The sequence below is a fragment of the Prionailurus bengalensis genome, chromosome D3, assembly GCF_016509475.1.
Source record: "Prionailurus bengalensis isolate Pbe53 chromosome D3, Fcat_Pben_1.1_paternal_pri, whole genome shotgun sequence".
NCBI lineage: Eukaryota > Metazoa > Chordata > Mammalia > Carnivora > Felidae > Prionailurus > Prionailurus bengalensis.
In genome coordinates, this window is record NC_057356.1 from 74,608,857 (window position 1) to 74,636,227 (window position 27,371).

The following is a 27,371-nucleotide window of genomic DNA, read 5'->3' on the forward strand; positions in this document are numbered from 1 at the left end:
ATTGCCAACTGGTGAGAACCAGCCCCAGCAGCACTCAGCATGTCACTGCAGAGCCACATTTGTGCGTTCCCCAAGATCCTGCCCACGCCTCATCTGATTTATACCAACCCGGGTGGTGGAGTCCAAGGTGGTGATAACAAGGAAAGGAACCCCCTCCTCTTGCCAAAGAGTCATTAGATGCAACTGGATCGAAATCTTCACGGGACAAGGAAGGTCCTATTATGTAGGTGCTTATGAGTTTGTCTTCCCCATTGTACTGGAATATTCTTGAAGGCAAGGACTATCTCTTTTCTTACCTTTGCATACTCCAAACTTGAGATAGTACTTGGCACAGAGCTGAATTGATGTTTGTTGAACGAATAAATGAGTGAATGGCTGATTGACGAATGAATAAAGGGAACATGTTTAGAAGTAGAAGTCAGAAGAAGCCAAACAGAGAGAAACAGAGGAGGGACTAGAGATGTTTGAGGAGGACGACTATTTGAACTGCACCAGGAAGCGACTGGGGAATGAGAGCTTGAAGCATAAATCCACGTTTTTTCACAGCTTGAGAAAAGGGAGGACATGATAGATGGTAAGTTCCTAGCATGTTGGGATGAAAAAAAAAAAGATTTTTTTAATAGCCATAGTTAACACTAAATTTATTTTCTTCATTGTTGCATTTCTGATCATAATATGTGTCCAGTAGAGTTAACAGGTAATAAATGATCAAGAGGCTCTGAGAGTCGATAAAAGAGAAAGTCATGGGGTATTATTTTAAGTCTTTCAGTTTTCATATTTAGAAAAGCATGTCACGATCGTCATCAGATAATTCTCTTTATGATCTGAAAACAGAATTCTGCTGTACAAGTGTGTTCAAAGTGCCAGATAGAATTGTGTGTTCTTAGAGGTTCAAGCGGTTACAGATTTATTCATTCACTAATTTTTCACTCTGGTTCCTTTATTCACTCCTTTAGAGGCATGAACGAAGCTCCCGTTAATGTGGAGATGCTACGAGGTGCCAAAGATCCAAAGAGGAACACGACGTGGCCCCTTTCCAGGGAGTTCACAGTCTAGCAGGGGAGACAGACACCTCAATGTGTACTTATGAGTCAGTGTGCTATGCCAGCACTGAAGCCTGAGTGCACGAATCCCGAGTCTGACCCCTGTCTACCCTGTCCCGACATCTCTCAACCCGAACTGTTGGGTCAACTGCTTGCTTCGTCCCCCAGGCTGCTCTCTAGGTCTTCTATCGAGAACTCCAGACTCCAGCCAGGACGGGAGCTCTGCTTGGTTCTTCCTAGTCTGTCTCCTAGGAGCGAGATCTTGCCTCCTTCCCCAGCAAACGTACCTAGACCTTGTGTCCTCCGTTGGCCTTGACCCCACTACCACTTTGTTCCAAACGTTGCTGAACTCACATCTGACTGGAAGTGGTCTTTGCACGCTAGCTCTGGACTCCCTGACCACCCCCTTTTAGGACTGTTCTTGGCATTTAGGTCGGTCTTCCCTCTCCTCATTGCAGGTCTTTCCTCCTCTATGCAGTGCCTCGTTTTAAGGTTTGCCAGCCCGTCTCAGGTGAAGGTAGACTCAAGACAGCCCCTCCCACTAGCTCTGCCAGAGTCCTGAACTAGGATGATCCTTGTGAATGTCTCTTGTCATAGAAACTTCCTTTGGATACCCTTTAGAAGGAGAGAATGAACTCTTGCTCCTGTCAGGGCTGGTCCAGACCTACAAAGGGGGTCATGTCACCGGGCAGCCGAGGAAGACTGGTGAGGTAAGAAGTGACATGTCACCCTGTCCTTAACTCCATCACTCAGAAGCCAAACTCTGTACCCATTCCGGTGAAGTGTAAAACTGTGGATTAAATAAGCTGATAGAATATATGTAATGTTAGCAGAAAAGATATAAAAGGAAGGAAATATTTTTCCATCTCTAGTTTTAATCTCTAGATCATGTTAATACATTTTGGCATGCACTTCTTGGTCTGAGAGGATATTTCATTGGAATATAACGAGGTTTAAGAAAAACTTTCTTTACATAATATCACTCCTTAATTTAACTAACCTTTAGAATTACTTTTGTTGCTGAACCGATTTGTCAATTTGCCTCACAATGTTGTATTTCTCTGTGCAAGAATAACTGTTTAAAATATATAAAGACACCACAAAAAAGGGAAAAAAAAAAAACCCAGCCCTCAAACTGTTATATTTTGGAGGCAAGAGAGCTATTTCAAAATCAGAGCACTGCAGTCTTAATTTCCAGCTTTCAAGTCTGTTAAAAAATAAGTATTTATGTACTTTAAAGCAGGCAGAAATAACTTCTTTATTGTAAACAGGATATCAGTGAAAATTGAAATTTTTGAGCTGATGGAGAAAAGAATCGTGAATCATCAGTTTGTCAAATGTCAACATCAGCTCAAGCAAATTTGGGTTGACTTTTCAATAGGTTTCTGATAGCTGGGGTAGCAGAACTCACTAGGTCCGGGGGAGCAGACACGGATATATTCCCCGTTTGGGGTAAAATGGCATCTTGCTGCTGAAATGAGCTTCACACGTTAGCCGGAAATCATTAGATTGGTGACTTTCCCGATACCCAGAGATGCTTGCACGGGGAATAAATTTCTATGTCGAAGCATTTGACAAGCCTTAGTTCCTGATGTCTCACACCCAAGCCTTACTTTATAGTCACATCTGTTAGTTTAAAGCATTTTTAGTTTATTGAAGAAGGCTTCACAAAGAAAAAACAGATGATGAAAATCTCATCTGTCAAAACTGTTATTAAAACCAGTAACAGTGTGAAATTTTGTTTAAATTGAAAGCATCATTTATTTTTATCAAACATTTTATAAACAATCACATTTGAGAAAGATTTGGGGGACCTGGAGAGCCCTCAACAAAATGCAACTCATTATGTCGCTTTGTTGTTGAACGTGTGGCTCAGAGATAGGCTGGGGCTACTTTCCTCTCTCCCTGGGCCAGACCAGAGAGGTGGAGAGATTACCAGGAGCAGGGGTGCCAGCTTTGAGGAGGAAAAATGAGCAGGACAGAGGAGGAGGCCTGAAATGCAGGCTGGAGACCCATGTGGTGGTGGCAGAGAGTGGGGGGCACCTCACTTGCCCTCTTCTGATGGACTAAGGTGGGGAGACACAGCGTGTACCCTGAAGTCCCTTAGAAGGTTTGGGGAAAAGAAAAAGGATATTCTTGGAAAGAATGAGCAAGGCTTCCTTTCTTTTCTTGTGTGCAGACAGTTGATTTCATGCTCTGATCTGCGACTGATATCAAAGGGTGTTTCACAGCCAGAAGGAGTAGAAGCCAGCCTTAAAAGGGGAAACAAGATGAACATCAAATCCATTTCGTTGAATCCTCATTCAATCCAGATGTTTGGCAATGTGGAGACAAAACATCCGACACTTCGCTATTGTGTAGACTCAACCTTAGAATATACAAAAGATCCAGTTTCACGATCTCAGCCGTGTCTCATACTTCTTTGGCTGTTTGGTATTAGCGGCTTTGGAAAAGAAAACGTGTCTAAGCAAAGTAGACCCATGTAAATCTGAATGATTTGTCCAAGCAGTGACCTTTCTTTTCTTTTCTCTGGGCGACACTGTGCTTGATTTTGTCACACTTTGAGATCAACCCCTGGGGGACAGTAAAGGTTTCTCACAGGGCACCGGCTCTGGAATAGGGGGCACAGGTTCTGGAAGGGGGGCAAGGCTCTGGAATGGGGGGCACTGGCTCTGGAATGGGGGCACACAGAGTGTTCAGGAGCTTTCCAGAGCCTCAGCTTTCCATTCACACTTTCCTAAAGCTCATTGTTCTAAGGACTTGTCTATTCTCCTTTCTTATCTCCCCCTTGGCAATCCATCCTGCTTCTATTTGTAGAAGAAAACCTTATCTCTTACTCATCCTGGATCTCACTGGAGAATGCTGTCCCTGGGGAGTAAAGAACTTTCTGTTAGAGAAGAGTTTTTTTCATGTATTTTGAAAGCATGTGATGGTGGATGTGAAATTAGGTCGTGTATGATTGAGGGGCCTGGTGGGGGTAGAATGGCACACTTCACCCAAGGAATTGAACTGGGTTTACTAAAAACACAGTTTACAGGGGCACCTGGGTGGCTCAGTTGGTTGGGCCTCCGACTCTGGATTTTGGCTCAGGTCATGATTTCACAGTTTGGTGAGTTTGAGCCCCGCGTTGGGCTCTGCACTCACAGCATAGAGCCTGCTTTGGGTTCTTCTCTCTCTCTGCCCCTCCCTTGCTTGCACTCAAAAGTAAATAATAAAAACAAACAAACAAACAAAAAACAGTTTACAAAGGTGTGGCCGGGGTTATGTGAAACCTAATTTAGGGTAAGGGAGGAGCGGCAAAATCCTGAAGGTGTAAATGGAGGAGCAGTTACCTGTTCCTGAAGAAAGTGAATTTTATTTCAGGAGAGAGCTGGTTAGCTGTGCCCTTTGGTGGAAGATGGAGCCGACCTGTGTTCTAGAAGGAAGGAAACCAGGATACATGTCTTGACCACACTGTCTCCTGGCTGTCCAGTCTTCAATCCCAATTTGGTAGAAGTGGTGATGGCCCTTAATCTTTCACCATTAATGTGAACAGATGTAGGTTTTACATTTTTTGTAGATGTCCTTTCTAGCACAAGGAAATTATTTTCTATGTATAGTTTTGGAGAGCTTTTATCATGAATTTCTGCTGAATTTTGTTGAATAATTTACTGATAATCATGTTTTCACTTACATCCTATTAATAAGGTGCAGTATATCAATTGATTTTAAATGTTAAAGTAAACTTCCATTCTTGAAATAAACTACACTTGGTCATGAAGTACTATCTTTTTTATGTCATGCAAATTCTATTTGCTAGTATTTTAAGAATGCCTGTGGCTGTGTTCATGAGGGATTTTTTTTTCCTTGTCTTTCTTGTAATGTGTATGTCTTGTTTGTTGTTGTTGTTGTTGTTGTTGTTGTTATTGTTGTTGTTGTTTAATCAGGGCAATGCTGGAATCATAAAATGAGTTGGGAAGTATTTCCTCCTCCTCTGTTTCTTGAAAGAGTTTATGTGGGATTGGTAGTGGTATTATTTCTTCATTAAATGCTTTAAGGAATTATGAATTCAATTTCTTAATTGATACAGAAATTTGCAGGTATCCTCTTTTTTCTTGAGGGAGTTAAATAGTGGCTTTCAAGAATTTGTCTTCTTCATTTAAATTGTCAACTTTGTTGCATAAAGTTGTTGACATATTTATTATCCTTCTATTGTTTATAATATCTGTAGTAATGCTCCCTTTTTCATTCCTGATATTAATAATTTGTGACTTCTCTATTTTTTTGTCCTGATAAATCTAGTTAGTAGCTTACCATTTTACTAATCTTTTCATATTACAGACTTTTGGGTTCATTGATTTTTTTTCTATTACTTGTCAATTTTCTGTTTTATTGATTTCTATTTTTAGCTATATTATTATCCTTCTACTTCATGTTGAATGTGCTCTTTTTTATCTTCTTCAGGTGGGAGCTTAGCTCATTAATTTGAGACTTTTATTTTATTTTATTTTACTTTTAAACGTTTATTTATTTTTGAGACAGAGAGAGACAGAGCATGAACAGGGGAGGGGCAGAGAGAGAGGGAGACACAGAATCTGAAACAGGCTCCAGGCTCTGAGCTGTCAGCACAGAGCCCGACACGGGGCTCGAACTCAGACCGTGAGATCATGACCTGAGCCGAAGTCGGACGCTTAACCTACCAAGCCACCCAGGTGCCCCGAGACTTTTATTTTAATAGAAGCATTTAAATCTGTAAATTTCCCCCCAATACTGCTTTAGCCACCTCCCATAAATTTGGACATGTATTTTCATTTTCCTTCAGTTAAAAATAATTTTAATGTTCTCTATGAAATTTTCTTTGAGCTGAGGGTTGATTAGAATAAATATGTTGTTTGTCAAATTTTCAAAGATATGTTCAAGTATTTTTCTGTTACTGGCTTCTAATTTAACCACATTATGTTGGAGAACATAATCTGTATGATTTCAGTCCTTTTATTCTATTGAGACTTCTTTGTGGCCTAGAGAATGATCCATCTTTGTGAACACTCCATGTATACTTGAAAAGAATGTGTATTGGGGCGCCTGGGTGGCGCAGTCGGTTAAGCGTCCGACTTCAGCCAGGTCACGATCTCGCGGTCCGTGAGTTCGAGCCCCGCGTCGGGCTCTGGGCTGATGGCTCAGAGCCTGGAGCCTGTTTCCGATTCTGTGTCACCCTCTCTCTCTGCCCCTCCCCCGTTCATGCTCTGTCTCTCTCTGTCCCAAAAATAAATAAACGTTGAAAAAAAAAATTAAGAAAAGAATGTGTATTCTGTTGCTATTGGATGAGTGTTTTACAAATGTCTGTGAAATCCAGTTGGATGATGGTCTTGCTCAATCTCCTTATTTCTTCATTGACTTCCTGTTGAGTCATACTGTCAACGGCAGAGAGAGATGTGTTGAGGCCTCAACTATAATTGTACATTTGTTTGTTTCTCATTTCAGTTCTTTCAGTTTTTGCTTCACGTATTTTCAAATTTTTAATTAAGAGTGGTATGAGGGTTCTTCAGAGGAATAGAATCAATAGGATATGTATGTATATATAAATAGATAATAAATATAATATTATGTCATATTATATACATTTATATATAATCATAAAATTAATATAACATTAAATAAATATGATAAATAGATTAAAATTTTTTAAAAGTTTATTTATTTTGAGAGAGAGAGTGAGCACGAGTGGGGGACGGACAGAGACAAAGAGAGAATCTCAAGCAGGCTTCAAGCTGTTAGTGCAGAGTCCAATGAGGGTCTCGAACTCACGAACCGTGGGATCATGATGTGAGCCGAAATCAAGAGTTGGACCTTTAACAGACTGAGCCACCCAGGTGCCTCAAATAGATAGGTTTATTACTAGGAATTGACTAAAGCAGGTATGGAGGTTAAGTCCCATTCTGTTGTTTGCAAACTGGAGGACCAGGAAAGTCAATGATGTAAGTTGGTCCAAGTCCAAAGGCTTGAGAACCAGGGGAGTTTATGGTATAAATCTCAGTCTTAGGACAGAAGAAGATGAGCTGAGATGTCCCAGCTCAAGCAGTGAAAAGGAATGTATTCCTCCTTCCTCTGCTTTTTGTTCTATTTGTGTCCTCAACAGATTGGATGATGCCCACTCACATTGGGAAGGGCAATCTGCTTTACTGAAATCACTAATTCAAATGATAATCTCATACAAAGAACACCCTTACAGACACACCCAGAAATAGTTTGATCTGGTCATCCTCAGGCCAGTCAGGTTGACATGCAAAATTAACCATCACAGGGGCATACATATGGATTCTGTCATTTTGATTAATTATTCTCTTTATTGTTATTTAATATCCCTTTTATACATGGCATTGTTACTGTTCTGAAGTCTAATTTGTCTGATATTAATATAGCCATTCCAGTTTTCTTAAGATTAGTATTTGCATGGTATATCTTTCCATCTTGTTACTTTTAGTTAGCTTTATACTTAAAGTGAGTTTCTTGTAGACAATATAGAGTTAAATCTTGATTTTTCATTCATTTCAGCAACCTGTGCCTTTTAATTGGAGAATTTAGAGCATATTTGTTAATTCCATTACCTCTGTCATTTCTGGGTATATTTCTATTGACTAGATTTTCTTCTGGTATGTACCATATCACATTTTCCTGTTTTTTCACATATCATAATATTTTATTTGATGAGGGACATTATGAATTTATACTTCTGGGTACTGGATTTTGTTGTATTCCTTTAAAGAATGTTAGAATTTGTTCTGGCAGATAGCTAAGCTTCTTGTAGTTTAGTTGGATCATGTTGAGGCTTCAGGTTTTTTTTAGAGCTGGTCTAGATTAGTCTATACTCTAGGACCAATTTAGGCTCATTTTTAAGGTATGTTCCTTTTTGAGTCTCTACTGAAGTATATATTCCCTGATGTGTCTCAACTCTAACCAATGGGAAATAAAATTATTCCTGTCCCTACTTTTTTTTAGTCTTTTTTAAAAAAATATTTATTTATATTTAAGAGAGAGAGTGTGAATGGGCAAGGGACAGAGAGAGAGGGAGACACAGAATCCAAAGCAGGCTCCAGGCTCTGAGCTGTCAGCACAGAGCCCGACAGAGAGCTCAAACCCACGAACTGTGAAATCATGACCTGAGCCGAAGTCAGACGCTTAACTGACAGCCACCCAGGCACCCTGAATTTTTCTTTCTTTTTTTTTTTTTTATCTTACAGCTCCTTGGTAATTGTATTTTCCCCCAGACATTTTCTTGTTCAAATTTGTAGAATTTTACCCTGTATGTACATATACTGGTATTCAGCCAAAGACTTAAAAAGACTCCTATTCAAATTTCTGGAGCCTTTTCTCTGTGTAGATTTCTTTCCTCTGATAGCCTATCTTGCATATTTTAGCTACATCTGCCACTCTGAACTGTAATCTCTATCTCTTCTACTCAACAATGCTTGAATTTCCCCTCCCTGGGCTTGAGGTTTGCAAATTACTTCAAGGCAGAATGCCAACGCAAGTGAAAGACTCACCTAATTTTTTTTTCTCTCTCTCTCTCTCTCTCTCTCTTTCAGAGATTACAGTCATGTCCTGCCAATTGATACCTGAAGACAGTTGTTTCATATATTTTGTCCAGCTTTCTATTTGTTTACGGCAGCAGAAAGATAAATCTGGATCCCGTTACTCCCTTACAGCTGGAAATCAAAGTCCTTGTGTCAACTTTGATCTCTCTCTCTCTCTCTCTCTTTGTTTCTGCATCCAAGTTGTTTCTATTCCCTCCCAAGTCCTGTCACTGTGATATCTGTCACAAGTCACCTCCTTCCCATTGCCATGGCTTTCCTTCAGTCCACAGTTACCTATCTCCTGAATAATCACAAACATCGTTGACCTGGTCTTCCTACTAATACACTCAACCCCCCAATCTAGCTGGTTCACTCTATTTGCCAGAATGATCTGCCTAAAATTCTTCCAAATGTGATTTAAAAGTCTCTTCACAATCTTCAGTGGCTCTATCTTGGTAGCAGAGTAATTAAGCACTTTTTAATATTGGCGATAAAACAACTTTCTGCTCTTCTCTTTTACTTCCCTCTGTCATTTTGTCTGCCATTGCTTCCTTTCCCTCCCCTTGTCTAATCTTTTCTGTTACATTTTTCTCTTCCTTACGTATTAAAATTCTTCCTATGTTCATGACCAAAATTCATGTCTTTTGCAATGCTCTCCTTAATCTCATTTCTTAAAGTATCTCTTCCTTCTCTGAATTCTGAGCATAAATTGTTCATACTTCTCATGGCACTAAATTTTTTTTTATTATTGAGGTATGATTAGATACAATGTTATATTAGTTTCAGGTGTACAACATATTTGATAATTCTATACATGACTCAATGTTCATGATAAGTGTAGTCACCATCTGTCACCATACATTATTACACTATTATTGACTATAATCCCTATGCTGTACTTTTTATCTCTGTGACTTATTTATTTTATAACTGGAAGTTTGTACTTTTTAATACCTTCTATGTATTTCACCCCTCTGGCAACCACCAGTTCATTCTCATACTTAAGAGGCTGGTTTTTTTTGTTGTTGTTTTTTTGTTTGTTCATTTGTTTTGTTTTTCACTTACATAAGTGAAATCATATGGTATTTGTCTTTCTCTGTCTGACTTATTTCACTTAGCATAATACCCTCTAAATCTATCCACACTGTTCCAAATTGCAGGATCTCATTCCTTTTTATGGATGAGTAACATTACGTTATATACATAATAACAACAAAAAAAGATATACCACATCTTTTTTATTCATCTATTGATGGACACTTGGGTTGCTTCCATGTGGATCTTGGCTATTGTGAATAATACTGCAATAAACATAGAAGTATACATATCCTTTCTTTCTTTTTAATTTTTTTCAATATTTATTTGAGAGAGAGTGAGAGAAACAGAGTATGAGCAAGGGAGGGGCAGAAAGACACACACACACATACACACACACACACACACACACACACACACAGAATGCAAAGCAGGCTCCATGCTCCGAGCTGTCAGCACGGAACACAACGTGGGGCTCGAACCCACAAACTGCGAGATCATGACCTGAGCCGAAGTTGGAAGCTCAACCGACTGAGCCACCCAGGTGCCCCTACATATCCTTTCAAATTAGTGTTTTTATTTTCTTTGGGTAAATACTGAGTAGTGGAATTACTGTATCATATGTTTATTTCTATTTTTAATTGTTTGAGGACACTCCATACTGTTTTCCACAGCAGTTACACCAATTTGCATTCCCACCAACAGGGCACAAGAGTTCCTTTTCTCCACATCCTTGCCAACACTTACTTCTTGTCTTTTTTGATAGTGGTCATTCTGACTGACGTGAAGTGATATCTTACAGTGGTTTTGATTTACATTTCCCTGATGTTTAGTGATGCTGAGCATTATTTCATGTGTCTGTTGTCCATCTGTATGTCTTCTTTGGAAAATATCTGTTCAGGTCCTCTGCCCATTTTAAATCAGATTGTTTGGGGTTTTTGGCGTTGAGTTGTATAAGTTCTTTATATATTTGGATACTAAACCTTTATCAGATATATCATTTGCAAATATCTTCTCCTATTTTCTAGGTTTCCTTTTTTTTTTGTTAATGGTTTCTTTTGCTGTGCAAAAGCTTTTTATATTGGTATAGTCCCAATAGTTTATTTTTGCTTTTATTTCCCTTCCCTGAGGAGATGTATCCATAAATATGTTGCTAAGGCTGATGTCCAAGAGATTATTACTGCCTATGTTTCTTTTAGGAGTTTTATGGTTTCAGGTCTCAAACTTAGGTCTTAATCCAGTTAAGTTTATTTTTGTGTATGGTGTAAGAAAGTGGTCCAGTTTTATTCTTTTGCATGTAACTGTCCTGTTTTCCTGGCACCATTTATCGAAAAGATTGTCATTTCCCCATTGTATATTCTTGTCTCTTTCATCATACATTAATTGACCATATAGGCATATGTTCATTTCTGGGCTCTCTACCCTGTTCTGTTGATCTGTGTGTGTATTTTTGTGCCAGAACAATACTGCTTTTATGACTATAGCTTTGTAGTGTATCTTGAAATCTGGGATTGTGATACATCCATCTTTGTTCTTTCTCAAAATTGCTTTGGCCGTTTGATATCTTTTGTGGTTCTGTACAAATTTTAGATTCATTTGTTCTAGTTCTGTGAAAAATGCTACTGTGTTTTGATAGAGATTGAATTTATAGATTACCTTGGGTAGTATGGACATTTTAACGACATGAGTTCTTCCCATCCATGAGCATGGTATATTTTTCCATTTGTTTATGTTCTCTTCAATTTCTTTCATCAATATCTTATAGTTTTCAGAGTATAGATCTTTCACTTCTTGATTAAATATATTCCTAGATATTTTATTCCTTTTGGTGAAATTGTAAATTATTAATTCCTCTTTCTGCTACTTAGTTGTTAGTGTATAGAAACACAACAGATTTCTGTTTTGCTTTGTTTTTGTTGTTTTTGTTTTTGTTTTTGCATGCTGCAACTTTGCTGAATTCACTTATTAGTTGTAACAGTTTTTTGGTGGGGTCTTTAGGGTTTTCTCTTCTCATGGTGCCTTTTACTTTATGTGGCTTTATCAAAATTCTTTATGAACCAGTATTATAGACAGTAAGTATTGATGATATAGACTGTAATTTTTTTCTACATTTAATAATAAATAACGACAGTGGATTTCACTGAGTTGGTGCCTATTAAAGTGTTTCTGAAGAAATTGTTGCCTGTACGAGCATCTCAACATTTAAAAGTTATCTTTCAGGTTTGCTGCCTTGATTCCAGAACAGTAGTCTAACATTGACCACTCACCTGGGATCAGATTTAAAAGCAACTCTTCTGTATCATAGTCCACATCATATCATTATTACAGATTGATATCACATGTAGTATCATTAATTTGACATAGTAAAGACAAATACTATTGTCTATTGATATTTAGTGTCTCTCTTTTTCCTGTTTTTATATATTTTCAGATGTATATGTTTCTTTTTTACTAGATTATGAGCTCTATACAAATAAGGCCTTTATCAGCTCTTTACTACAGTCCTTTGTATACACACTTAGAGGTAATACAGCATAACTAAAAGTTATTTTCTGAGACACATGCACACACACATTTTGGTTTACTGAGCATGGGCCATCACGTATTAATGACATAAGTAGATAAAGTAATTAATTAAATGTATGTCTTTACATAGTGCTCAATATGTATGTGCTACATACAAAAATTGAATGTGAAAATACTGATATTTTATTGACTATTGCTTGCTTAGTGTTAGAAAATAATATTAGGATATTAGCTCTAATATGTATAGTCCATATCTGATAGTCAGAGATACTTTAGTTTAAGTGTCTCAAATTGTGAGGATTCAATTATTTTCTTTAGAAATGCTTGTTTCTCTCAACCTCATTATTAAAACACTTTCTGCATACTTTGCGTACAATTACCTTTTCTTCATTGTAATTACACAACTCCAAATCACTTTTCCTCATTGGTATTTGATAATTATAAGCAAAGGAGCAAATAGAAGAACAAGAAATACGTGAGCAATGCAGTCATGCGTTTCCTCTTCTTTCTGTTGATAGCACTGACTTCATTGAGATGAAGTGTATTTAATTTCAATTCATTGAATGACCACATTCATAATTTGAGTTCATTCCCATTTCAAGCTGATTTCTTTTAAATTCGATTCAATATACATAATTTTTCTTTAAGCATACATGTCTACATTCCTTTGAACTTGTTTTTATCTAGGGAAGGGGAGGAAGGAAATTAACATTCATTTTGTATCTCCTTTTGACACAGCCTGTTTTTGGCACTTGACACATATTATCTCATTCAATTCTCTCTACAATCCTGAGAAGCCAGAATTATTATTCTCATTTTAAAGATGAAAAACTGATGGCTAGAAACCAACATGCCCAAGATTGTTTAATTAGGAAATGACAGAACCAGAATTAAAACAAAAGCATCCTCCTCTTTTTTTTTTTTAATGCTATTACATTGTTTATTTTCAGGCAAAGATTTTGCAAAAAAACCCTCATAGGCGACTAGAAATTTAATAATTTTTTTGAAATCATATCGGTTATCTGTGGTGCGTGTGTGAAATCCAGTGTTAAAAATGTTTATTAGAACATGACACTTGAACATGGTGCACATTAGAATTTTTTGATGTCTCCCTATTTGCTCAAGGATGAGAGGAGGCTTCAAAGAGAAACATTCCAAAACCACATTGTGAAATGGTTTCTTTTTGTGTGGGTTCTTAAAAAAAAATTGTTTTTAAAGACAGTGGTAAATTGATCTTAAAAGCCTATCGAGATTAAACTAGGTGGAAACCATCTGTGTTTTTATCATCACCCATGGGTGTGTTAGATTCTGGGTGACAATAATGGAGAATGTGACCACACTCATTTCCAGTCCTAACAATTTGGTTCCATCCAACATGCCACAGGTTTCCCCAGGAGTCTTGCTTAATTGAGTTGTAACTTACCCCTTTTGGAATTATTAAAACTCTAAGCACCCCAATGAGAGACTGTAAATTGTGTATTATGCTGATACTTATGCTTGTTGTTATCTTAGTGACAACACTGTTACAAGTGTGAGGCAGTTTATAAGAAGCATTGGAGTCTGCTCTGGGAAATGTAAATTATAATCTCAAACGATCTATATGAGCTAGGTCAGATCACTTAACCAGCCCCTATTCTTGGCTTTCTCCTCCATAAAATAAAGGTGTTAAACAACAAAATCACCGGTGAAATTTCCTTTTCTAAACTATTTTCCCCACAAGGGAAAAAGTAATAATTGAATGAATATTAGATGCAACTGTTATGAACAGATTTTGTGCATATTGAAATACATTTTCTATGCCTATACAACCATGTGTGTAGGTATATGTGGGTGATGTGCAACTTTTCTTTTTAGCCCAAATGGGAATATACTATACTCACTGTTCAGTTGAATTTTATAAAATGGCATATATCTTGGAGTTATTTTTTATATTACTATATTTAGATCTACCACATTATTTTTTTTCAAGATTTTTTTTAATGTTTATTTATTTTTGAGAGAGAGAGAGAGAGAGAGAGAGAGAGAGAGAGAGAGAGAGAGAGAATCTGAAGCAGGCTCCACACTGTCAGCACAGAGCCCGATATGGGGCTTGAACCCACAAATCGGGAGATCATGACCTGAGCCAAAATCAAGAGTCAGTCATTGAACCGACTGAGCCACCCAGGTGCCCCAGATCTACCAAATTATTTTTAATCACTGCATAATATATCTTTGTATGGATATGCCATGGTTTATTCAATCAGTTTTCTGATGATGGACATTTCAGTTTGTCACAATGACGACAGTTCATATATAGGGTATTGTAAGTATATATAAGCCAAAAAATGCATAGAATGGATTCCTAGAAATGAAATTATTGGACCAAATTAATTTAAAACATAATTTTAAGATAATGTACGACTGATTTTTTTTTACCATGTAATAACCTCTTTGGGGAAAAATTATATAAACTTATAAAAATTCAAATAATAAACAACAGTGGAAAGAAGGAAGCAAAAATCATTCTAATTCACAGTCATCTAGAAATCACCATTTGTTACATTAGGTAAATACCATAACAGATATCTATTAATGATTATGTGGAAAGAAAGCTAGATAGGTAAAATTTAGTTAAAAAGGACCATGATATATATGCTAATTTAAAAAGTATATTACATTCAACTTCTATTTGGATCAATCAGAATAAAAAAAAATGAGATAAAGCTGAAGTAATCTCTAAATTTTAGATAACTGATCACTACAAGAGATAATAGTTTCTAAAAGCTGTTTCTAAAATTAAAAAAGAAGATTCCACAAATACTGAGAATGGAACCCACTCTTACATGATATTCCAGTTTCCTTCCCCAGAGATGCCCACCTCCAAAATTTAACTTAATTTTTTGTTGTCGTTGTTAAGGTCTAGTAACTTTACAGTTTACTCTGTAATCATCATTACTCAGTTTTTTTTGTCATATATTTATATTTAATGGATCCATGACCCATTATATTTTTAAGATCTATGGCTTTTTTGTTTTTGAGTTTTTGATGTTGATTTTTGATTACCTGGATTTAACTGACATTATTATTTTTTCAAGAAGGTGTCAAATTACTTTTTCTAGGTATTTGAGAACATAATTCAGCTGTTTTTATAGAAAAGGGACAAATTGGCCAAATATAATATGACTGGGTCCCATTTTCCTTCAGAATTTTCTAGACTCTGCTATTTTTCATTTTTTAAATTTATATGTATGTATGTATGTATTTATTTATTTCCTTTTATAGTTTATTTACTTTGAGAGAGAGAGAGAGAGAGCTGGGGAGGGGCAGAGAGAGGGAGAGAAAGAGAATCCCAAGCAGGCTGCACTCTGCCAGCCCCTAGGGGGGCTCAAACCCTCAAACGGTGAGATCATGACTGAGCGGAAATCTAGAGTCTGACACACTTAACCAATAAGCCACCCAAACACCCCTCTACTGTCTTTTAAAATAGAGAGTTGCCGTGGAAATTGTCTGGTCCCCTCTTTACTTCCCACTTTGAACATGACTTGCTTTTGCTGTACAGATGTCTGGAGACGTATTTTTCCACATTAAAACAAAAATTTAATGTAAATATGTCTTGATTTTTCTTCTGTCAGAATTTCTTGGAATATGGTGTACATTTCTGATCTGCACATTTTCTTCTTCCTTAATTCCATGGACGTTTTAAAGTATTGTGTTCTCTAATACTTTTTTTTTTCATTTGTAAACATTTTCTAATTCGACATTAATCATTTTATGTTGAATCATTTTTCTTGGTTCTTCATATCTCTTTTCTTCTCTCTGATCTCCATTTCTTCTGCAATTTTTTTCCTACCAGCAATTTGATTTCCAGACATGTGGATTTTTCTCTTACTGTTTCTAACATTTCTGTTAAATCCGTAATGCTATTTTTTGGTTCTCTATTTTCTCGACTCTGTAAGCTCCCTTTACTTTTTATTTTGTATGTTTCGTGATCCACACGCCCCCCCCCCCCCCCAGCTCTTACTGAAATTAATTCATGTTATTATTAGGTTCTCTTCTTCCTTTCATTGTGTTTTATTCCACGTGGAGTTTTAAATGTCTTTTATTAAATTTAAATGACCCATTCACTCTACTTACTAGAAATGGTGCCTGTCTTTTTCCATTACTGCAATTCTGCAGGGCCTGGGAGGAGCCTCCACTATCATTAGGTTTTGTTCCTGCCATTTCCCCAGGCTGTTTATTCACCCACTCAGTATGCTTCTCTCTAAATTGGGGAATATTCGTGAGAGTAAAACAAAATTTTTCTCTTTTTACATTTTTCTCCAGTTCTATTTCTGGGCAGTAAAAGTACGGTGGCGAGTAATGAAGAATAGTATCAACATCTTTTATTTCTTTCATTGGCTACAGCATTTTCAAGATTACAGTATGAAGTTGTTACTCCTTTCTTTGGTTATTCGCTGCTGATATAGTTTTTTTTTTTTTTAAACCTTGCTTTGAGAGTTTGTATTGCTCATTATGTTAGATCTTTGTGAGGGGTATTTTAATTGCCTTTCACATAGAAATATTCTCCATTATAAATACGCTCCAACATGGTGGTACCAATGCACACTCTTGCCAAAAAAGACCGTGGAAACCCAAACTACTAAACTTGTTAGTCTTTGCTAATTAGATATGCAATAATGTTATTTTATTGTTTTGAGGTACAGCTCTTAGGAACATGTTTAGGTGGAAACATTTTCTTATTGATTTTTAAGAGTTCTTTATTTGCTATGTGAAATGGCTTTTTGCAAGCATTGTCTTCAGTTGATCGTGTTTTCTTTTGGCTTTGATTATGATGTTTTTGTTTATTAGTTTCTAATTTTCATGGAGCCAAATGATATATATTTTTCTTATATTTCTGACTTTTTTGACTTGCTCAGAGAAGCCTTCTAGATTAAAAAAAATATATTTCCTGGGGCTGAAAAAATAGAGTCTTGGTCCCCCCAACCCCAGTACATATACACACACACAGAAGCCTGAGTCCATGAGCAAGGGGCTAGCATGTATGTTTTAAAAGCTTTCCCTGGCTGGGACTCATTGGACCTTGATAGTCTCTACCGAGCCTTCCAAATATGACATACTATGACTGTAAGTGATATTTCACAAAAAGGAAAGTAGCAAATGTTTTGTGAGGGGGAAAAGGCACTAGAGGCATTCATTTTTTTTAAAAAGGTATGTTTCTGCATCAGGACTTCATAACATACAGAGATTTATAAAGTATGATTTATTCTCACTATTTAGAGAAAAATGGCAAATATAGCGCCATCCCTTCTTGGAGACCTTTGTTGAGATCAGAAAAGGGAGGGACCAGTCTTTTAACCAAAAAACTAAATATGCCTTCATGATATTAAAAAAATCACTTGGTGAAGGGCATGAAACACGAATGGGTTATTGCTAGGTTGGAAGGCAAGCATATCAAAGGGACAAGAAAGGGAAGAAGTGGGAGGCGGGAGGCGGGGAATGAATATTTAGTAGAGCCTTATTGTCACTGTTATCTCAGAAACACATTTTATCAAAGAAAAAAAAAAGCCGGTTAAATTATTACAGACATGTGCCATCCCATCTTCTGAAGTGGTTCTATTAGAATATCCTATTGTTATCGAGGATGTTTCGTAGACAGGATATCTTTTCTGTTCAACATGATAAGGTAGAGAACATGTAGCCAAGTGAAATTATCCAAGTGGCAGAACATTCGCGTATAAAATAATTTATGGTTCACCATAAATGTTGTGAAATCTGGGACTTGTACAATGCTGAGTTATGAATTCAGCCCTTGTTAATGTTTCCTTTGCAATATGTGGTGGGAAACAGCTATTAAAAATACTAGCGTCACTATTTATTCAGATTCCACATCACCAGAATAAATTGCCTGAGAGGAAACATCTTGTTCGTAATGATTTGGAATACAGAGCTTAAAGTTTCATGCACTGAATGTCTCGCTTTATAATAAGGAAGCATTCATAATATATGTGTGATATTTGTTAGTGCTTAAGATATAGCTAAATGTTTCATGAAAGAGCTATTGTGCACCTGATTTTACAATAAACAGTTAAAACTCCTGGAGTAGATTTGATGCAAGTGGAATGTTTGCTTAGATTTAGCAAAGAGAAATACTGTGAATAATTCACAGGGTGTAATTTGATTCAATACTTTCCCTGGCCTACGAGGTATATGGACCTACTATTTTTCCACGTATTTTTGTTCTTTTCTTCAGGTAGCAGTTCCTTTTGGCTTGTTGGCAATTCAGCTCTGGGATCCATTGGAAAATAAATTTGGAAGGTAAACTGATGGATCAGAGAGAATCTTGTGGCTTCTCTACATAATCTCAGAGGCCTTCAGGTAGACCACCTGCCATTTCTTTTGAGAAAGACAGTGAAAAAGAAGGAAGGTAGGAGGGCTGAACTCCAATGGCACCCGTTCATTCCTATTCTTCTGTGGCAAAGGTCTCTGCCTCTAACTTCTCCCCCCAGGTAACCAAATGTAATTAGGTGAGAGGTTTAAAGTGAGACCAAAATAAAATGCAAAAATCTGGGGACTTAGGGCATTATTCCACAGTGTCTGAGTAGTTGTGCATTCCTAACTTGAACTGTGATGCTCAGGGCCTTCCCTAGGTGTTGTGTAGGGCTCTGTGTCTCTTTTCCTGGCAATTATGTTCAGACAACATCAAGTTCCAAAGAATATCAGGGGCAGCTTGAAAGGTAAGTGGAGAAAAATGGATAATGGAGAAAATCCAACTATCTTTCTTAGTGATATTGAGGGCTTCCTTTGAAAACAATTCTTGGCTAATTTCCTTGCCCATTTTTACTTAAGTTATAGGGTCCTAAATGTGTATTTCCATTTTTAGGAATTATCAAACTATAATGAAGTCCTTGGTTATTTCCTTTCTTTGATTTGCTATTGATATTTCTTTAGAATGCAGCAAAGCAAATATTATTTTGAAAGTGGCTAGAGATAACTGATTCACTAAGTACAATTTGAGTCTGCAGATGTTTTTTCTTTCAAGTAGGAGTTGTGCTGAAGTAGGCTTCTGAGAGGTGATTACCAGGCCTATACTTCTTTGCTTCACCCCATTCCCCCCACCACAAACCACTCAGAAGGAAAAACAGCCCCCAAGGCTTCAAGAAAGAAAGAGCCTCAACTGAATGATAAATCTCCTTAAATCAGAGAAGGGGAAACAACTCTATAGAAAGACATCTATATCAAGAATAGTAAAGCTTTAAAATAATGAGGGAGTGGTGCATAAATCCTTTTTTTATCTGCCTTCATGTGTCTGAGGTGGAGAAAAGAGTACTGAAAACATGTTTCCTCAATGAACACCCTATAGATAGGATGCATTTATCAAAAGCTCTGGGAGCCAGGAGATGTGAATTCTGGTCTTGGCTCCAACACCAATTAGCTAGTGAAATTGGCCCCTTTCCCCTTCGATTTCCTTATGCATAAGCTGATGGAGCTGGTGAGAAGTGATTCTAAAATCCTTTCCAGCTTTAATCTCTGCTTGTTCAAGCCAAGTGTTTCCTGAGTTGTGACCTGAGACCTATCAGAAATGGGCTAGAGTTGAACTACCAGGTTCCAGTGGAAGAACATTTGCTCCTTGTAATGTGATACCAGGTTCAGATATGAACCTGTTGAGAAGGAAGGATTCTGAGGATGGAAGTCTGGTGGGGGTGGGGAGGACTTTATCTAAAAACAGAGCCTGGAAAAGGAATAGTTATTAACTATGGATCCTCCATGGTCAACTAATATGCCATCTTTAATGCCTGTACCACTCTCTGGTAAGCTGAGGACTTCAGGAAGTACAGAGACCTTCAGGGCGCTTTGATGCACCCTAGAGGACCTGTACTACCAAAGACTGTCAGAAAGTCAAGGTATGCATCATGATACTATCATGTGATAATATATCATGTATGTCACATCAAATTAGATCATACCAGAAGAGTCTCCTAGATTGCAGAATAGTCCCCTTGGTGTTTTTACCCTATGAGCTCCATGGCCCCGGGGAAGTGGCCTTCAAACTTGTTAATCTACAGATTACTTTAACTTGGTCAAGCCACCCTTATAACCCCAGACTGCTTTTCCAAACTATAAGTGACAAATCCATTTAACTCCCTCTCCCAGTCTTGGCTCCCATCTACCAGAGCAAAATCAGCTAAACCAACCAATCAGACCAAGACCAAATTCATTTAAGTGGGAAAAAAGGGATATTTTAAATGAGAGAACAAAGAAAAAATGCAACAGATAAATCATTTTATGCCAGAGCCAAAATATAGGCACAGGCATATTACAGACACTAAGATTGAAATCTCCACATATTATCTTGAGGACCTGTGGGAATACACTTTGGGAACTCTTTCCTTAAAGCAAGTTATGTATCCATATAGGATCATCTGCAGCTCTGTTTTTCTCTTTTCTTTTTTTTTTTTCTGTGTTTTGGTTTATTGTTGTTGTTGTCGCTGCTGCTGTTGTTTTTTCTTTCTCCCCAGTAGCCAGGAACTTGGGTTCTGAACCAGTTCAGAGGCTCACACACCTCCTTCTGAGTCACTACTTTCTAAGACAACACTTGAATTTTCCTTGGAGAATGTCCATTCAGGCACTGACCAGGATGGAACCTATTTAGCTTATAAGATCTGACAGTTTCATAGCCAAAGGTGGGTTAAGAGGCAGTTCATCAAAGTTCAAATCATGATAAGGAATCTGGCCTGAAATGGGAGATTGGACTTGCCATAAAGGGAGGTATTATTTTGAGAAAGGTTGGCATGTTTATGATTCTTGAGGCTATGTGAGCTCAGTTTTTCCCCTTAAACATCTGCCACAGGTGCTAGGGAAACACTGCTTGTATTTTTGTATGAACATGGTGTAAATAATGTCCACTTTCAATAAACCTTTAAAACCAAAACAGCTGCCATTTGGGGCTTAAAAACAACTTGTGACTTCCCGTAAGTCTGAGTGACCTTATCACTATTCTCCATTTAAACATGTTTCCCCTCCCCCACTCTCACCTTTGGTCTATAGTCTTGTAAAGTTCATAGCCCTTGACTCTGTTTTTCATAAATACATGGCAGTGGCTTTAAGAAATAAATAAACACTTGTCCCAGATTCTTGGAGGAGGTGCTGAAGTTGAAACATATACCACTACTCTGGAAAAAAACACCCTCCACTTTGTGATTTTTAAAAAATCTTTTTAAAACTCTGGTACTCCCAGGGCCTTTTCCAAATGTGTGTGACTGTCTCTCTTATCTGTGTTGTTTGTTATATATTGCAAGCCACAACAGCTAGCACTTTATCTTCTACATTCTTCTGTGATTCCTGAAGATTTGACCCAGGGCAAGGAAGTGATCTATAAAGCCTATGCATGTTTTCAGGCATCATATGTTTTCTTTCTTAGCCACACAGGATTTTCTTCTTTCAAGTCCAGTAGATTCAAAGTCTGAGGAAGGTTTTCTTTCATGTAGCAGCAGGCTTTTCTCACGTCCTGGGAGTAGATTGGTAGCATCCGAGAGACAGTGGAGTTCCACTCTCACTTTCAATACAAAGAATGTGGTTTATCTCTTTAAAGATTTTATTTCTAAAGATAAGATGTGAAATGATGGAGCAAACATAAGCCAGAATACTTTTGCATGTTGTGCGATTTTTTTTCCTGTATAGGAACACTTAATAGCTGCTAGATTAAGGAGGTGTGTGAAAGCTTGCATACTTGGATCATTAGTTTACCCGGTCAGGATCTCTGGGCCAGGCGATTGGGCCCAGTCGTTCTCAACTGGGGCAGTTTTACCTCCCAAGGGACACTTGGCAATGTGGTTTGATTATTATAACTTAGGGAGAGGGCGTTACTGGCTTCTAGTGGGTGGAGGCAAGGGTTGCTGCTAAATACCCTGTAATGCACAGGACAGCCCTTCGCAACAAAGAATTATCTTGCTAAACTGTCAGTGGTGACGAGGCTGAGAAATTTTGTGGGGGGGAGGGGACATATAACAGTGGAGTGAACACAGGATTGAGCGCCAAGAATTAAAGAAGGCCTAAGAGATTAATTTGAAGCTTGCAATCTTCTAATGCTGGTTTCTGGCCCGCCATGATGCAAAAAAGGGAATCCTTCTTCGAGGTATCAGAATGGAGTTTGGGGCAGTGGGTGACTTGGCACCCAACCCCAGAAAGCAGCACAGACCTCCCACCCTGTCATCGATCTCTGAGAGGCAGAACCTAACATCTGTGAGAGATATTTCTGTAATTCGCTGGGCATTCCCAGTACCCACCCACCTTGTTCTTTTTTCTGTTTCTTCCCTCCCCTTCCTCCTCCTCCTTCTCCTCCTCCTCGTCTTTCTCCACCTCCCCCTCCTCCTCCTTCTCCTGTTCCCCTTCCCCCTCCACTGCCTCCTCCTCCTTCTCCTCTTCCTCCTCCTCCTTCTTCTGTTACTTGTAAGAACATTTGTTTATAGAGCGAGAAGATACAAGCTAATGGCAGCTATTTATATAATATGGAAGTGTCTAAAGTCTCCTTTTCGATCATGCCCCCATTTTGCTGATGTAACATTGCATCAGCTATATAGTCTGTAGAAGCTGAAGATTTACAAGTGGACCCCGCTCTTTCCCAAAATAATGCATAACCCTGGAAACTTTTTTCCATTTAACAAATATGTGGCGGATACTTTTCAAGCTTAACTCATAAAGATTGACTTTGTAATTTTAAATCTTTTAATTTTTTTAATTAAGTTTTTAAATTTTAATTCCAGGATAGTAAACATGCAGTGTTTTAGTAGTTTCAAGTGTACAATATATTGATTCAACAATTCTATACATTACTCAATGCTAATCATGATAAGGGCACACTTTCATAACCAGACTGGGTAATTGTTTTTTTTATTTATTTTTATTTTTTTTAATTTACAGCCAAGTTAGTCAGCATATAGTGCAACAGTGATTTCAGGAGTGGATTCCTTAGTGCCCCTTACCCACTTAGCCCATCCCCCCTCCCACAACCCCTCCAGTAACCCTCAGTTTGTTCTCCATATTTATGAGTCTCTTCTGTTTGGTCCTCTTCCCTGTTTTTATATTATTTTTGCTTCCCTTCCCTTGTGATCATCTGTTCTGTGTCTTAAAGTTCTTGTATGAGTGAGGTCATGTATTTGTCTTTCTCTGACTAATTTCGCTTAGCATTGTACCCTCTAGTTCCATCCACGTAGTTGCAAATGGCAAGATTTCATTCTTTTTGATTGCTGAGTAATACTCCATTGCGTGTGTGTGTGTGTGTGTGTGTGTGTGTGTGTATGTGTGTCTGTGTGTGTCTGTGTGTGTGTGTGTATGCCACATCTTCTTTATCCATACATCCATTGATGGACATTTGGGCTCTTTCCATACTCTGGCTATTGTCGATAGTGCTGCTATAAACATGGGGTGCATGTGTCCCTTCGAAACAGCATACCTGTATCCTTTGGATAAATGCCTAGTAGTGTAATTGCTGGGTTGTAGGGTGGTTCTATTTTTAGTTTTTTTGAGGAACCTCCATACTCTTTTCCAGAGTGGCTGCACCAGTTTGCATTCCCACTAGCCAGACTTGGTAATTTTTTAAATTAGCTGCATAATATTCTGTAGAGCGAATGTACCATTATTTATTCAACCACCCCCTCCTCTATTTATCACATTCCTGTTGTATCTAGTGTTTTGCTGTTACAAACAGTGCAGCAAAAAACACCTGTGTACATATTGTTTCAAATATTAGTACTCTTCTGTGTTTAGTAATACTCTTATTTCTGTTGGATTCTATATAGGATGGCTAGGACAAAGAAAAAATTATTGTTGTATTTCTTTATAAGTTGTAACAATATTTGGGCACCTGGGTGGCTCAGGCGGTTAAGTGTCTGACTTCTGCTCAGGTCAGGATCTCATGGTTTATGGGTTCCAGCCCTGTGTCGGGCTCTGTGCTGACAGCTCAGAGCCTGGAGCCTGCTTCGGATTCTGTGTCTCCCTCTCTCTCTGCCCCTTCCCCACTTGTGCTCTCTCTCTCTCTGTCTCTCTCTCTCTCAAAAATAAACATTAAAATTAAAAAAAAAAGTTTTAGCGGTGCCTGGGTGGCTCAATTGGTTAGGCATCTGACTTCAGCTCATCATGATCTCACGGTCCATGAGTTCGAGCCCCACGTCGGGCTCTGTGCTGAAGCTCAGAGCCTGTGCTCGAAACCTGGAGCCTACTTTGGATTCTGTGTCTCCCTCTCTCTGACCCTCCCCCGTTCATGCTCTGTCTCTCTCTGTCTCAAAAATAAATAAACATTAAAAAAAATAATAATAATAAAATAAAAAAAAGTTTTAACAATATAGCAGCAATCAGATATGAGTGCCCATCTCTCCACAATTTTGCCAGTAAAAGTTGTTAGTAATCATCAGGTAATACCATCTAATATGCTAACATCATATATATTGCTAATATATCCTAATATCAAAAAATAGTCCACTATAGTTTCTTGTATTATATATGCATATATGTGTGTATATGTATATATATATGTACATGTATGTATATTACATTTGTCCCTTTAATCTGGACCTTATTTTTTATGTATGATGTGAAATAAACACCTAATTACATTTTCTTCAAATGGAAAACCAAGTACCACAAACTGTTTATTGTATAGCCTATCAGGTTTCCATAAACTTGAGATATGATCTTTTTCACATACATTTCCATAGTACCAGTGTTTATTTCTGAACATTTAAAAAAAATGTTTATTTACTTTTGAGAGAAAGAGAGTGTGAGGGGAATAGAGAGAGAGAGGGACACACAGAATCCAAAGCAGGCTCCAGGTTCTGAGAGGTCAGCACAGAGCCCAACATGGGGCTGCACCTCACGAGCCAGGAGATCATGACCTGAGCCAAAGTCAGACACTCAACCGACTGAGCCACCCAGGTGTCTCTTATTTCTGAACATTGGATTCTGTTACGCTGATTAGTTTTAACCTCTCCTAATACCACACTGTTTTGACTCTTACAGTTGTATAATAAATTTTGATATCTAGTAAGACAAGTTGCTCTGTTTTTATTTTGTACAATACACATAATACAAAACTGACCAATTTAGCCATTTTTCATTATACAGTTCAGTAGAGTAAGTATATTCACATTATTGTGCAGCCATCATCACTGTCTCCAGAACTTTTCATCTCCCCCAGCTGAAATTCTGCACCCATTAAATACTAATTCCCCATCCCTTCTTGCCCATGGCCCTTGATAACCATTCTACTTTCTGTCTCTATGAATTTGATTACCTTAGGTACCTCATTTAAGTGGAAACACACAACACTTGTCCTTTCGTGACTGGCTTATTTCACTTAGCATAATGTCCTCAAGGTTTGCACTGTCTTAGAAAATGATCCATTTCATATACATGTTCTAGTATATTTGCATAAACCTTAAATAGCATTCTCTTAAGGTTTTAACATTTATTATACCTATAGCTGAGCCCCTCCTCTCATTTATAGTTATTTGTGTTTTTATTTTTTCCTGATCATATTTGCCATATTTATTCTTTAATTAACAATCCTTTGCATTTATTGAACAAGTAAACTATTTTCTATTTTCTATCTTTGTCTTTATATACATATATATCTGGCTTTTAATCCTTCCTCTGTCCCTCTCTTCCTCCCTTTCCCCACCCCTGCCCTGGCTCTTTCTTTTTACCTTTGAGTGGGAGGCTTATTTGTTCTTTCACATTTAAAATGTGTGCTTAGTTCACTTATTTTCAATCCTTTTTTGCTTTCTATGAAATTCCAAGTGTCCCAAAATTTTGATGTGTAGTGTTCTGAGTATTGTTATTTTGGAAACAATCTACAGTATATATAATGAAATTCTTTGTAATTCAAAACTAATTAGAAAATGCTTTTAAATTTCCAGTGGCTACATTTTAATTTGACCATTTTTGATTGTTAATGTTTTAGTTTTATTGCATCATAGCTGTAGAATATGGTTTACATGCCTTCTACTATTAAAAAAAATCTTTCAAGAATTCTTTTTGTGGTCTAATATATTATCAGTGTTATAAGTGTTCCATGGGTATTTGAAAACGATGTTTATTTTGCTTCTTTTTGCTTGCAAAGCTTTCCATGTATTTATTAAATCAAGCATGTTAATTGTGCTATTCAAATCTTCTTGTGTTTTTTTTTCTTTTACCAATTTCTGAGAGACAAGTATGGAAATTTCCCATTATGATATTAAATTTGTCAATTGCTTTCTAGATTTTGAACATTTTTAAAAAAACGTGGTTTGATTATTGAATGTTAGATACGCTAGTTTATATCTTCTTTATGTATTATACTGCCTTTGTCTTATTTAATGCTTTTTGCCTTGACTAACTATAATGTCACCACTCCTATTTCATATTATTAACATTTGCCTACTATATCTTTGTCTATCCCTTTGTATTTGATCTTTCTGGAATATTTTGTTCTAGGCGTATCTCTTGGAAACAGATATACCTGGATTTTGCTTAAAGAAAAACCTAATTTGAAATTCTCTGTCTTTGAATTGGGAAATTTATCTGTTGCCGTTTCCTAGGAAAATGGAAACATTTGGTCTAACTCTGACAACCCTGTTTGGTTTTCTATTTTTATGTAAATTAGTTTTTTACCCTTTCCTGGAGTGATTGAGTTTTCTTTACTGTCATTTTTTTGTTTACCCGTTTGAAAGATATACATACTACTACTATTTATCTAGGGCTTAAGCTTATTTTTTAATAACACATTTGAATATGTACCCTTTTATCAATCGCTAACATTAGTGTCTCTCACCTCTTCCTTAAGCAAGACAAGACTGAACTTAGCCTGTCTTGTCTTTTCTCCTCTACTTCCTCCTCTGATAGAAATTTCATTTCAACCTTGTGTTCAAGTTTTTTTTTTATTATCTTGCCTGTCTTTTAGAAGGAAATATTTGTTAGTAATTGAATTAAGCTTAAAAGTGCCATTATGAAGCATTATTTTGAGCTCATGTTAGTGATGTGCTATCCTTAACTTATCATTGTTTCTTTGATCTCCTGTCTTTCTCTTCTTTGCATCTGCTTTTAATTTTTTCTGGCACAAACTCTTGAATAAGTTTTTTTAAAGGGTGGTGCATTTTCTGAGTCCCTGAATATCTGTAATTGGCTTTACAGAGTTACTGGGCTTAGGATTGACACCCCAAATCTTTTACCTTCCAAACTTTGAAGATACTTTCCCATGATATTTTAG